The sequence below is a fragment of the Amblyraja radiata genome, chromosome 24 (genome assembly GCF_010909765.2).
Source record: "Amblyraja radiata isolate CabotCenter1 chromosome 24, sAmbRad1.1.pri, whole genome shotgun sequence".
In the NCBI taxonomy this organism is placed as follows: Eukaryota; Metazoa; Chordata; class Chondrichthyes; order Rajiformes; family Rajidae; genus Amblyraja; species Amblyraja radiata.
Genome location: NC_045979.1, coordinates 9,573,756 through 9,587,029, shown reverse-complemented (window position 1 = coordinate 9,587,029; position 13,274 = coordinate 9,573,756). Strand labels below are relative to the sequence as shown.

Below are 13,274 nucleotides of genomic sequence, written 5' to 3'. Positions count from 1 at the left end.
ATCTAATTATTAGATCCCTCAGACAAAATAAATTAAAAATACTTTGAAATGACATGATGTGTTTTCTTAAACATGAACAAAGTTTTATTCTCTGGTTCTTCATTTAAATCAAACAGATTTCTTAAACTCATTTGGCTCTATCTACAATGTTCCTCTTTCTCACCCAAATGTTTACAAATTTCACAAAACTCTTCTGTCATAATTCTCTCTTTCACCTCAGTGGCAATTATTCAAGCCTGCTTTCAGTCACTTCTCCTAACCTTCTTATTGCAATCCACCAACCTATTCATCGCTGTCAAGCCTGCTACAATATTTGCTACTTAAAAGCATCAAGTACAATTCTATTTTTATTTCAATGCCTTTACACGCAGGGACAAGGATTGTATCTCTGATGTCAGATAACAATCCTGAGCAAACAGCGCTGGAGGTCTTGTCTTTTGTTTCAGATGTTAAACTACGGCCCTATCTGCTCCATGAGATGGATACACTATCAGATGGCATGACCTTGTAAAACAGCTGATAAATTCTTCCCAGGGCCCAAACTAATATTTATCCCTTATTTGTTACCAAAAATCTGGCTAACTTGGTTTTGGCATTGCTGGTTCTAGAAACCTGTGCACAGATGAACTGACAGGGTAGACCAGTGCAAGAGGCAAAGCATTTCATTCAACCAGCTAGAAAACATTTGTGGCACACTTTATTTGAAAAGGTGCTATTTTCTACCCAGTAAACAATATTTTTAAATCATTAATTAATCACGTCAAACATGTTTAAATTCTTCCAAAGAAATAAAAAAATTCAAAACATTAAGCTATGATGAACGCATTAAGTTTCCTGCTATCTTTTCTCAACACATGGTAATTTTAATTTTGCTCGGAGTTAAAATACGTTCCATCATTGTTTGAGCTAAACCAACTTCACTGTTGTTCTATTTGACAGTTATGAAGGAAATATCAAATTCAACTTTCAATCATTAAGCTGAAATTTTTTTTGTTAATGTTTGCATTCCTACATGGTAAATGGTAGGGAATTGAAGAATACAGTTGAACAGAGGGATCTGGGAATAACCGTTCAGTTCCTTGAAGGTGGAATCTCAGGGGTAGGGGGCGCTGCAGTGGCAGCAGCCTGTCAGCCACGCGTTAGTTTTTTTTCCAACTTTCTTTATTTTTTTAGTATGTTTTAAAGTATGTTTTTGATGTTTCTCTGTGTTTTTGTGTGGGGGGTGGTGTGGGGGTAAGGGGGAAACCGTTTCGGCCGCCTCCTCCACGGAGAGGCGACTTTTTCCAGGTCGCCTCCCCCGTGGCCTAACAGCAAGGATCGGCGCGGCCTTTCCCGGAGACGCGCCCGGGGCTTCAGCGGCGGGCGCAGCGTGGACTCTCGGCGTGGAGCGGGTGAGCCCTCGCTGGGGCTCGCTGGAGGGAAGCGCTCCGTTTCGCTGGCCCGGGGCAGCCGGCAGCCTGAAGCCGCGGTCTGCACAGCTCCAGCTGGCGCGGCGTCTACAGCCCAGGATCCCTTGTGGGGGACCCGGGGGAAGAAGAAGCCATCACTGCCGGCCCGCGGCCAACTTCTACCGCGGGTCCGGCATGGACTTACCATCACCACTGGAGGGGAGCTTCGACCGCCGGCCCTGCGGTCTGCGGTGCTTCTGGCTGCGGCGCGGCGGGAATCTTAAATCTTCGACCGCCGGCCTGCGGCCTACACCAGCCTGAAGCCGCGGTCTCCGGTGGGGAAGAGCCGATCCTGGACTTACCTTGCCTTTGACTTTGTCCCTTACCATCTGGACGCCCGCAGCAACGGCTGCGGAGGGTGGAGGTCCCGACCACGTGGGGAAATGGAGGAGGACTGGCCAAGTTCTGTGCCTTCCACCACAGTGATGAATGCTGTGGTGGATGTTTGTGTTACATTTTTATTGTGGTTGTGTGTTCTTTATTATTGTACCGCTGCTGACAACCCAAAATTCCACCAACCCTGGTTGTGTGGCAATAAATTCTATCAAATTCAAATTCAATATAGATAGGGTGGTAAAGAAAGCTTTTGGTATGCTAGCCTTTATAAATCAGAGCATTGAGTGTAGAAGCTGGGATGTAATGTTAAAATTGTACACGGCATTGGTGAGACCAAATCTGGAGTATGGTGTGCAATTTTGGTCGCCCAATTATAGGAAGGATGTCAACAAAATAGAGAGAGTACAGAGGAGATTTACTAGAATCTTGCCTGGGTATCAACAACTAAGTTACAGAGAAAGGTTGAATAAGTTAGGTCTTTATTCTCTGGAGCGCAGAAGGTTAAGGGGGGACTTGATAGAGGTCTTTAAAATGATGAGAGGGATAGACAGAGTTGATGTGGATCAGTTTTTCCCTTTGAGAATAGGGAAGATTCAAACAAGAGGACATGACTTCAGAATTAAGGGACAGAAGTTTAGGGGTAACATGAGGGGGAACTTCTTTACTCAGAGAGTGGTGGCTGTGTGGAATGAGCTTACAGTTGAAGTGGTGGAGGCAGGTTCGTTGGTATCATTTAAAAATAAATTGGATAGGCATATGGATGAGAAGGGAATGGAGGGTTATGGTATGAGTGCAGGCAGGTGGGACTAAGGGAAAAAAGTTGTTCGGCACGGACTTGTAGGGCCGAGATGGCCTGTTTCCGTGCTGTAATTGTTATATGGTTACTGATTACTGTATTTACTTGAACATGTCACGAGGTCATACTTACCAAATGCAGATAGTGTCGGAATAAGGAACTGCAAACGCTGGTTTACAAAAGTAACACACAGTGCTGGAGTAACTCAGCAGGTCAGGTAGCATCGCTGGAGAATATGAACAGGTCAGGGCCTTCTTCAAACACAATGTGGAAAAGAAAGCTGGAAAAGATAAGGAGCAGGACAAAGCATAGCAGATAAAAGGTGAACACATGCAAGCCTTTGACCAACCATCAGACAATCAACACCCCCCCCGCCCGCCTGTGTTCACCTATTACCTGCCACGCTTTGTCCCAGACATCATCTCTTCCAGCTTTCTAAATCCCCCCCCCCACCACCCAGCGAAAATCATTCTATCATTCGGAAGAAGGATGCCCACCCGAAACGCCACCTATCCATGTTCCCCATGGATGCAGGCTGACCCGTTGAGTTACTCATTTTGTTCTTCAGACTCATGAGGAACAGTTAATGGACCAAGGTACCACATGGCAACTCACAACCAAAGAGCTGCAGTCAGGTATCGACATTGAGGAGGGAAAAACAGGAAAACTGAGGAAGGAAATTTAAATTTTGTACATAATTTGCCCTTGCTCATAAGGAGCCGTGCAGCTGGAGTGTCCCAGCAAGTCATGCAGCAGGAGTGTCCCGGCAGGCCGCAACCAAGGCCACCAGCAGGCCCGGCAACATTGGAAGGAGTCGGATGGAGGTCCAGAAAGCTGACCAGCGGCGGGAGGGAGTGTAGTACCTCAATGGTGGAGTGGACCGCTGAAGGGCGTGCAACAGTCTGAGGCTTGGCTGGACAAGGGTCGAGAAGCCGAGCTTTTGGACCAGTTATGGCTTGCAGCGGTGGAGGACAACATGGCTACATTTGGCCAGGCCAACCCTGCAAAGCCGCCAGGCCCTTCGTGGTTTGATCAACAACCCTACATTTACAAACTTGGACTTAAAAATGGCGTCAAACTGATGACTCTGTGTACTTTGTAGGAAGGAACAGCAGGGTTTAAAACGACGACAGACACAAAATGTTGGAGTAACTCAGCGGGACAGGCAGTGTCTCTGGAGAGAAGGAACCTTGACGTTTCGGGTCGAGACCCTTCTTCAGACTCTGGAGAAGGGTCTCAACCCGAAACGTCACCCATTCCTTCTCTCCAGAGATGCTGCCTGTCCTGCTGAGTTACCCCAGCACTTTGTGCCCTTTGAATAATAGTGGAGGAGCAGCCACGAAAGGAAAGACGACAAATCAAAAGCAACGGTCTGCAAATTAGCATTGACAGAATGGATGCAACAAAGGTGGAGAAACTGAGAATATCATGGAACCCTCATGAGGCAGGATGGCAGGAAGCAACTCCATGGGCATGTTGCTGATTGGTAACCTATCCCCAGATATTGAGATGCTAGATTTGAGGGCGAAATCAGAGATGGATCATGTGAAGATAGCAAAAGCATGGAAGATGGCAATGGTATGGAACATTCTAGTGCAAAAACAGTGTGTATTTTACTCCCACTCCTGACAGCCTTGCAGCTGTCCTAGTAAGAACCATCATGTCACATCCAAGTTGAAATTACATTTCATTAAATTTGCCCCTTATTCTTTGTGCATTTAATTGATCCACTACAATGCGGGACATTACATTCTGCACTCGGCTCTATCTATTGTACTTACGTTTGACTTGACTATATTTACATAAAGTATATCTGATCTGTTTGCAGATCCGTTTCAAGTCACATATTTTATGCTGGTAGATTACATCAGACGATCCTCGAGTCACTCAATTAAAAGTGATTGTCATTATTTGTATAGGCTGCAGTTTGGACAGATCAGGCCTAACTCGCCTCAGCTCACCCCAATCGTCATTTCTGAGAGTTTAGAATAGCACTTCATGGCAGAAATACAAATCAAAACATTGGATCTGCTCAGCAGGTCTGGAGATATCCACAACAAGGAAAATAATTAATGTTTCAGATTGATAACCTTTCACCAGAAAGTAATCTTCATAGATATGGATTAACTAGCTAAGTATCTTCACTTTTTTAAATCCTTCCCCAGCTTTTTTTTTGCTCTTTGAGCTTGGAAATAGGCCCTTTGGCCCAACTTGCCCACACCGACTACTTAAAGACAGAGAGATTGTAAAAATATAGGCATATCCGAATGCACTGTGTAAGATAGAGAAGAAATTGCTGGTGCCCTGGTTGCGTTATATGAATCTTCAGTAGACACGGGAGAGGTGCTGGAAGACTAGAATGTGGCGAATGCTCTGCTTCTATTTAAGGAGGGCTGCAGGAAAAAGCTTGGGAATTATCGACCAGCAAGTCTAATATCTGTGGAAGGCAAGTTACTGGAAAATATTCTGAGGGATAAGATATATAAATACATATATATATAGGGTCAGGCAGCATATTTGACCGGGGGTCAAATGAGATGGAGGAACTGAGTGAAATCCAGGTTAGCCGGGAAGTGGTGTTAGGTAAATTGAATGGATTAAAGGCCGATAAATCCCCAGGGCCAGATAGGCTGCATCCCAGAGTATTTAAGGAAGTAGCCCCAGAAATAGTGGATGCATTAGTGATAATTTTTCAAAACTCTTTAGATTCTGGAGTAGTTCCTGAGGATTGGAGCGTAGCTAATGTAACTCCACTTTTTAAAAAGGGAGGGAGAGAAAACGAGGAATTACAGACCAGTTAGTCTAACATCGGTAGTGGGGAAACTGCTAGAATGAGTTATTAAAGATGGGTTAGCAGCGCATTTGGAAAGTGGTGAAATCATTGGACAAAGTCAGCATGGATTTATGAAAGGTAAATCATGTCTGACGAATCTTATAGAATTTTTCGAGGATGTAACTAGTAGAGTGGATAAGGGAGATGTGTTATATCTGGACTTTCAGAAGGCTTTCGGAAAGGTCCCACATAAGAGATTAGTATACAAACTTAAAGCACACGGTATTGGGGGTTCAGTATTGATGTGGATAGAGAACTGGCTGGCAGACAGGAAGCAAAGAGTAGGGGTAAACGGGTCCTTTTCACAATGGCAGGCAGTGACTAGTGGGGTACCGCAAGGCTCAGTGCTGGGACCCCAGCTATTTACAATATATATTAATGATTTGGACGAGGGAATTGAATGCAACATCTCCAAGTTTGCAGATGACACGAAGCTGGGGGGCAGTGTTAGCTGTGAGGAGGATGCTAGGAGGCTGCAAGGTGAATTGGATAGGCTGGGTGAGTGACTGGGAGGCTGGGAGACGGCGGCTGATTGGACGGGAGGAGAACTATTTGTTGATTGGACGGGTATTTTAAAGCAAGCTGGTTGGTGATTGGATGCAACCTCCTTAGAGACAGCGACTGATTGGCCGCCAAATAAAATTGTCAAATCTGTAACAAAAATCGCTGGTCGGTGCGAACTCAGTAGTAGTCTGGTTGTAACTCCAAACTAAACAGTATAACATGCAGGTACATTCATTTAAAATTAAATTCAGTGATTATTTCACATGATTTCTTACTGTGTAAAGCTCAATATCTGACCAATTTCTGTTTAACACGTTTGGTCTGTCGCGAGTATTTTTCTCTCCCAAAACAGTCCATATCTAGCAAACCGATCAACGAACCAGACAGCAGTTGGACGCAGTCATAGAAACATAGAAACAAGGTGCAGGAGTAGGCCATTCGGCCCTTTGAGCTTGCACAGCCATTCAATATGATCATGGCTGATCATCCAACTCAGTATCCTGTACCTGCTTTCTCTCCATACCCAGATTCCTTTAGCCACAAGAGCCACTTCCAACTCCCTCTTAAATATAGCCAACGAACTGACCTCAACTACATTCTGTGGCAGAGAATTCCAGAGATTCACCACTCTCTGTGTAAAAAATGTTTTTCTCATCTCAGTCCTAAAAGATTTCCCCTTTATCCTTAAACTGTGACCCCTTGTTCTGTACTTCCCCAACATCGGGAACAATCTTCCTGCATCTAGCCTGTCCAACTCCTTAAGAATTTTGTGCGTTTCTATAAGATCCCCCCTCAATCTTCTAAATTTTAGCGAGTCAAGCCGAGTCTATCTAGTCTTCTTTCATATGAAAGTCCTGACATCCCAGGAATCAGTCTGGTGAACCTTCTCTGTACTCCCTCTATGGCAAGAATGTCCTTCCTCAGATTAGGAGCCCAAAACTGTACGCAATACTCCAGGTGTGGTCTCACCAAGACCCTGTACAACTGCAGTAGAACCTCCCTGCTCCTATACTTAAATCCTTTTGCTATGAATGCTAACATACCATTCGCTTTCTTCACGGCTTGCTGCACCCACGTGCCTACTTTCAATGACTGGTGTACCATGACACCCAGGTCTCGTTGCATCTCCCCTTTTCCTAATCGGCCATCATTCAGATAATAGTCTACTTTCCTGTTTTTGCCACCAAAGTGGGTAACCTCACATTTATCCACATTATACTGCATCTGCCATGCATTTGCCCACTCACCCAGCCTATACAAGTCACCTTGTAGCCTCCTAGTTTAGAGGGGTTTAAACGGTTTAGAGATGTTTAGAGGGCTTCAGATGGGTTCAGAAGCGTTCAGAAGTGTTGTAGAGGGAAATAGGGGGGAATAGAGGGGGTTTAGAGGTGTTCAGAGGGTCCCAGAGGGGTTTAGAGACGTTATAAGCCCCCCGTGAGAAATTGTATTTCTCTGAAATTGAAGATAGACATAAAGCTGGAGTAACTCAGCAGGACAGGCAGCGCAGCGACTCTGGAGAGAAGACCCTTCTTCAGACTTCTTCTTCAGACTGAATTGAACTCTCGTCGGTGAGAGTACTTGTGATTGTCTGAAGAAGGGTCTCGACCAGAAACGCAACCCTCTCCCCAGAGCCGCTGCCCATCCCGCTGAGCCACCTTCAACTTCAGAGCCAAACAAAAAACACAGTGCTGGAGTAACTCAGCGGTCAATGCGGCTGCCTCACCCGCTGGGTTTCTCCAGCATTTTTGTCTACCGCTAAACGTCAATGATTCCGGGAATGCTGAGGCAACAGGGTGAGAGAGCTAGAGAGAGACGAGATGGGGAGCGGGAGAGAGAGCGAGAGAGAGGGAGGGAGGGAGGGAGAGAGCAAAACACAGAGAGACACAACGTGGGTCGGTAGGTGAATGACTAACCTGCACACCAGGAAGAAGCCCCTTCTCGCGGTCCGGGGCCCTCACTCATGATGGTGAGTTTAAAGAAATTCTCAATATGTCATCGATCTACATTCCTCAGTAAATGTAATTGTGTTTTAAACAAATATTATTGACGCCGCGTGAATTTTATTCAAAGGAACATGGCGTCATTAATACTCATTCAAAACACAATAACATTTACTGAGGAATGTGAGTGGATGTAGATTGATATAACAACTTGTTAACTACTTCATGTTAAGAAGTGCTAACAGTACTAGTTAACAAATCGTTTGTGTCTGATGGCCGTGCAGCGGTTGTTATACATGTTCGTTTAAAAAAAAATCCGGATGGCGAATTAAAAAAAAAAATCTTTATTTAACAAAGAGAATTCGTATTTCCATACGAAATACGGAACATTAGTGCGGGGCCCCCATTAGGCGCGGGGCCCAATTGGGGGCAATCGGTCAAATCGGCGTAAGGCCGGCCCTGTCCGGAGATATAGGATCAGGCAGCATATCCGGAGAGAAGGAAAAGGTGACCTCACTGACAATGGAGGAGTCAGTCAGAGAATGGAGAGAATTGTCAGAGTGAGGCCAAATGTAAATTGGTGGAGCATCTCATGTTTAGCTTGAGAGACCTCTCATGTTTAGCAACGTCAAGTAACCCTTGCATCCCTTCTCTCTCCGTCCCTTCCTCAACCTAGTCGTCGTACTAGTTTTACTGTCGCCCTGTTGAGTTCCTGTCTGTATACTCGTTATCACCTATCCCACAGCCAACAAAGGCCTATTATGTGCCCCCCCATTTCCTTGATTAGTTGAGCTAGATTTATTTTCTTGAGTATGGAGATAGTTGAAGAACTTAATCATGTATTACGAGAGGCCTAAGCAGCATGATTGAATATTTCGTTCACGAAGGAACTGCAGATGCTGGAAGATCGAAGGTACACAAAATTGCTGGAGAAACGCAGCGGGTGCAGCAGCATCTATGGAGCGAAGGAAATAGGCGACGTTTCGGGCCGAAACCCTTCTTCAGATTGATTGAATATTTCAATTGACAGAGGTAACAACATTTAAGATAAACAGTAGGGTTAAAGAGAAGTTGAGAGTAAATTATATCACTAGCATTTTGTTAGGTTTCCAGAATTCTCTGTTCAAAGGACTGGTAGCAAAACACATGTTTGAATTACACCTGAACGAAGTTTTGATGCCATAGTAGTCATATCAGTCTGAAAATATTGGCTCTGTGCACAAGATCTAAATGAATTTTTCATTGTGTACTTTGAATTAACAGGAACCTCTAAAGAGTATCAGAATTAATCCATCAAATAAAAACTTGACTAGTGGGTCAAGCAGCATCTCTGGAGGGTATGGATAAGTAATATTTCGGGTCAGACTCTTCTTCAATTTATTGTAGTGGGGGGAGAATGCTGGAAAAGAGCTGGGGGCAGGACAAAGCCTGGCAATATAGTCGACTTTAAGATAAGTATATAGAATATTTTAGCTTCTACCTAAATGTTCTGATCGTCATTTCACTTTGTATGATCAAATCCTTCTGAACCTAACCTATTCATGTACCTGTCAAAATCTCTTTTGTATGCTATAATTATACCTGTCTCCACTACAGTCTCTGACAGCTCATTACATATACACACCATCCTCTGTGTGAAGCTCAGGTCTCTCTAAAATCTTTACCCTCTCACCTTAAACCTACACCCTCTAGTTTGAAATGTATCACTGACATCTTTTGAAACTGAGTGAATCTACCATGGCGTTGCTGAATATGTATTCATGTATTCATGAAACATTTAATAGGAAAGCTGGTTGCCAATTATTACTCTCACTTGCCATCCCCAAAATGTTATTGTCCAAATATATCAATTTTACAACTGATTTCAGTAAATGAAAGCCAGAAAGTACAATGACTTCAACTAGATACCTGGACCTGCACAAACAATCCAATCAATTCAACTCCTTCTTAAAAATCTATCACTGATAAAGCCAAATGAAGACATGCTTACTGTCACAATGAATTCAATGTCAACCTAAATCAGGAACAAATTAAAATAATAAAGATGGACTCGGAAGTGAAAAAGTATATATTTTCAAACAATGCCATAGAAATTGTTGAGAAATACTACAGACGTGTGCACACCTTTAAAATCAGACCTTCACAACATTAAAGGGTACTTCCACAACAATGGATAAAGTCTAATATTTATTCACAAGATGAAACATGAATCAGATTGGTTCAGCAACTTGAAATCATTCAGTCGAGAGCCAAGATAAAAATATCGTTATCAGGGAGATTTTTAAGTAGGAAAGAAAATATTAAAAAATGCTTAATTTTTCAATTTAAATGTTGGTGCAGCCCACTGCTCAATTTTCAAATAGCATCAACTGCTGCTATTTTCTGTGCAGTTTCCGCCGTCAATCCAGCCAATGGTGTTATTCTTTTCAAGTACAAATCTGATATGTTCAAAGGTCACTGAATCAATTCCTAATGAGATGAATTTGATAACTCCACACCCCCACCCGTGTGCGAACGTGGCACCGAAGGACAAGAAGCCAAAGCAAAGAAGTGGAAGCCAAATAACTGAACGGAAACAAAGGCAAAACGTCAAATAACCTAAAGCGTACGAAGCCGAACCGCCAACTAACCGAAAGGGTGGGACGCCTAAAAGCAAACTCACCGAAACGCCGCTCTTCCGAAACACCAACTCGCCGAAAGGCAGCGTCGCCTACAAGCCAACTCACCAAATGGCCGCTCTGCCGAAAAGTCAAATAACGACATGACGTCGCCGGCGGGGCGGGACATGTCAGCGATTGGTCCAGACCCCCGCGTCCATCACATCACTGGCCGATGGAGAAGTGAGGGTGGAGGTCATTTTCCCCACACCATCAATACGTGACTGGGCACTCTGAACCCGAGCACCAAGGTGTAAGCGGCCGAAGGAGCGCATCCCCCACTCTCCCATGGCCACGGCCGCCCTCCGCCTTGTCTCCCCCGTGCGTTAAAACTCAAAAAAGAGTTAATGATTTAAAAACAAATGTTACATGTATAAATAGTTCTTACATTCAGGAACCTGGTTAATTAAGTGGTGGGATTATTTCCTTGTCCTAACTATGCCTTTGCTTTAGCCGGTGGTTACATCCATTCCATCCTTCTCTTGCAAAGATGTGAGATTTCATTAAGTGCACACGGATGAATAGTCTAGCGTTTCTTCCATGCGCGCAATACATGAAGCCGATGAAATGAGACAACTGTCACATCAAAGATAGACATAAAATACTGGAGTGACTCAGTGGGACAGGCAGCATCTCTGGAGAGAAGGAATGGGTGGACGTCACCCATTCCTTCTCTCCAGAGATGCTGCCTGTCCCACTGAGTTACTCCAGCTTTTTGTGTCCATCTTCGGTTGAAACAGTTTACAGATTATCTGGTGTTTTGTGCGTGGGAGCTTGTTGTGTGCGTTACGCAGGCATCCAGACGGTAATAAATAAAACGTGCTTCTTGTTATCAAAGGGGGAGGGGGGGGGGGAGAGTGGGAGGAGATAAAACTGTTCGTTGTCATGCACACTTGTTATCGGCCTGCCAGGAAATTTGTCCCCCACACCCCCCCATGTTTTAAAAGCGATATACTATGGCTGCCAATTCCCTGAGCCGTCTGTCCCCGCGGCCGGGGTGGGTGAATTGCCCGGTGTGTGTGTCGGGGCCCGGGTGAATCACTCTGGTGTGGGGGTTGGAGTCCGATGGTGGTGCATCGTGGTCAGTGACTCTGGGTGGGCGGAGGGACAAGCCTGTCCCACACCTCTGCTCCACCCGGCGCTGTCGACACACAGCCCGTCACAGTGCTGCCGCACGGGGGAGACAAGGCGGAGGGCGGCCGTGGCCATGGGATAGTGGGGGATGCGCTCCTTCGGCTGCTTACACCTTGGTGCTCGGGTTCAGAGTGCCCAGTCACCTATGGATTGTGTGGGAAAATGACCCGCACCCTCCCATCTCCATCGGCCAGTGATGTGATGGACGCGGGGGTCTGGACCAATCGCTGACAAGTCCCGCTCCGCCGGCAACGTCATGTCCGTTATTTGACTTTTTGGCAGAGCAGCCATTCGGTGAGTTGGCTTGTAGGCGACGCAGCCTTTCGGCGAGTTGGCTTTTAGGCGTCCCACCCTTTCAGTTAGTTGGCTTTTACGCGTCCCGCCCTTTCGGTTAGTTTGCCGTTTCAGCTTCGTACCCTTTCGGTTATTTGACGTTTCGGCTTTGGCTTCGGTTATTTGGCTTCCACTTCTTTGCTTCGGCCTCGTCCTTCGACGCCATGTCCGGGTACCACCCCCATCATCTTCATGACGATGTATTTTCATATCTGGGAAATAAATTACCATTACTGTCATCAAAATGGTGATGCACCACTTTGAATATCCATAGGCAATGGAGGCATATCAAAATGTGTTACATTTTGACACTATAGTGCACCAGCATCTCATCCTATTGTACTAATCAAGACAGTCTGTGAAAGCATCTGCAGTTCCCTTTTGAACAGTCTGTGAAATTACGCTGGTTTGTCACATTTTATCGACTCTCTGATTTTTCTATATTTTATTAGATTTTATTTTGTCAAGAGTAAATAGCAGCAAAAATATTTATTTCATTATGTAGAAACAAAGATTTGCAGATGCTGGTTTATACCAAAGATAGACATAAAATGCTGGAGTAACTCAGCAGGTCAGGCAGCATCTCTGGAAAAAAAGGATGCGTGACGTTTTGGTTCTGGACCCTTCTTCTGACTCGAAACATCATCCATCTTTTTCTCCAGAGATGCTGCCTGACCCGCTGAGTTACTCCAGCACCTTGTGTCTATCTTTCTTTCATTATTTGGTATTTTCTAGAAAGTTAATTTGCACTGATTAAACTATATCAAACTGTTCACTTAATGCAGAGGTCAGCAACCTTGTTCGGCATAGGAGCCGGTTCGCACGTCTGTGAGCGGATGGCGGTCCACATCTCTCACGTGTACACATGGGTCCCGCCCCCAACACGCCCCGGATGGCATCAAATCACGTGTTCACAGAAGGTAAACAAAAATGCTGAGGAAACTCATGCAAACTCATGCAATCCTTGCATGTCTCACCCGCTGAGCTTCTCCACCATTTTTGTCTACCTTCGATTTTACCAGCATCTGCAGTTCTTTCTTAAACGTGTTCACAGAAAGTGCGCGGCCGTGCCGGCGGCTTTGCCCAGGATGCGGTACAGCCAGAGCTCGGCCGTGCTCAGGGCGGGCGCTCTGCAGGCCGGATGGTTACGGTGGAAAAAATCCGCCTACAGGCCGGATTATTTCAGGTTACGGGCTGCATTAGGCCCGGGGGCCGTAGGTTGCCGACCCCTGACATACTGTAACATTAACAATTAGTGATCAAAATTGTTGCATCCAATATTTTCTCTATAGC

At 45.1% G+C, this 13,274-nt stretch overlaps 1 protein-coding gene across 10 annotated transcripts in view; it reads right to left on the bottom strand.

Annotated features, from left to right (window-relative positions):
- The window catches only part of anks1a (ankyrin repeat and sterile alpha motif domain containing 1A), a 264,470-nt gene that overhangs the window by 189,793 nt on the left and 61,403 nt on the right, over positions 1-13,274 (bottom strand). The window lies entirely within an intron of this gene.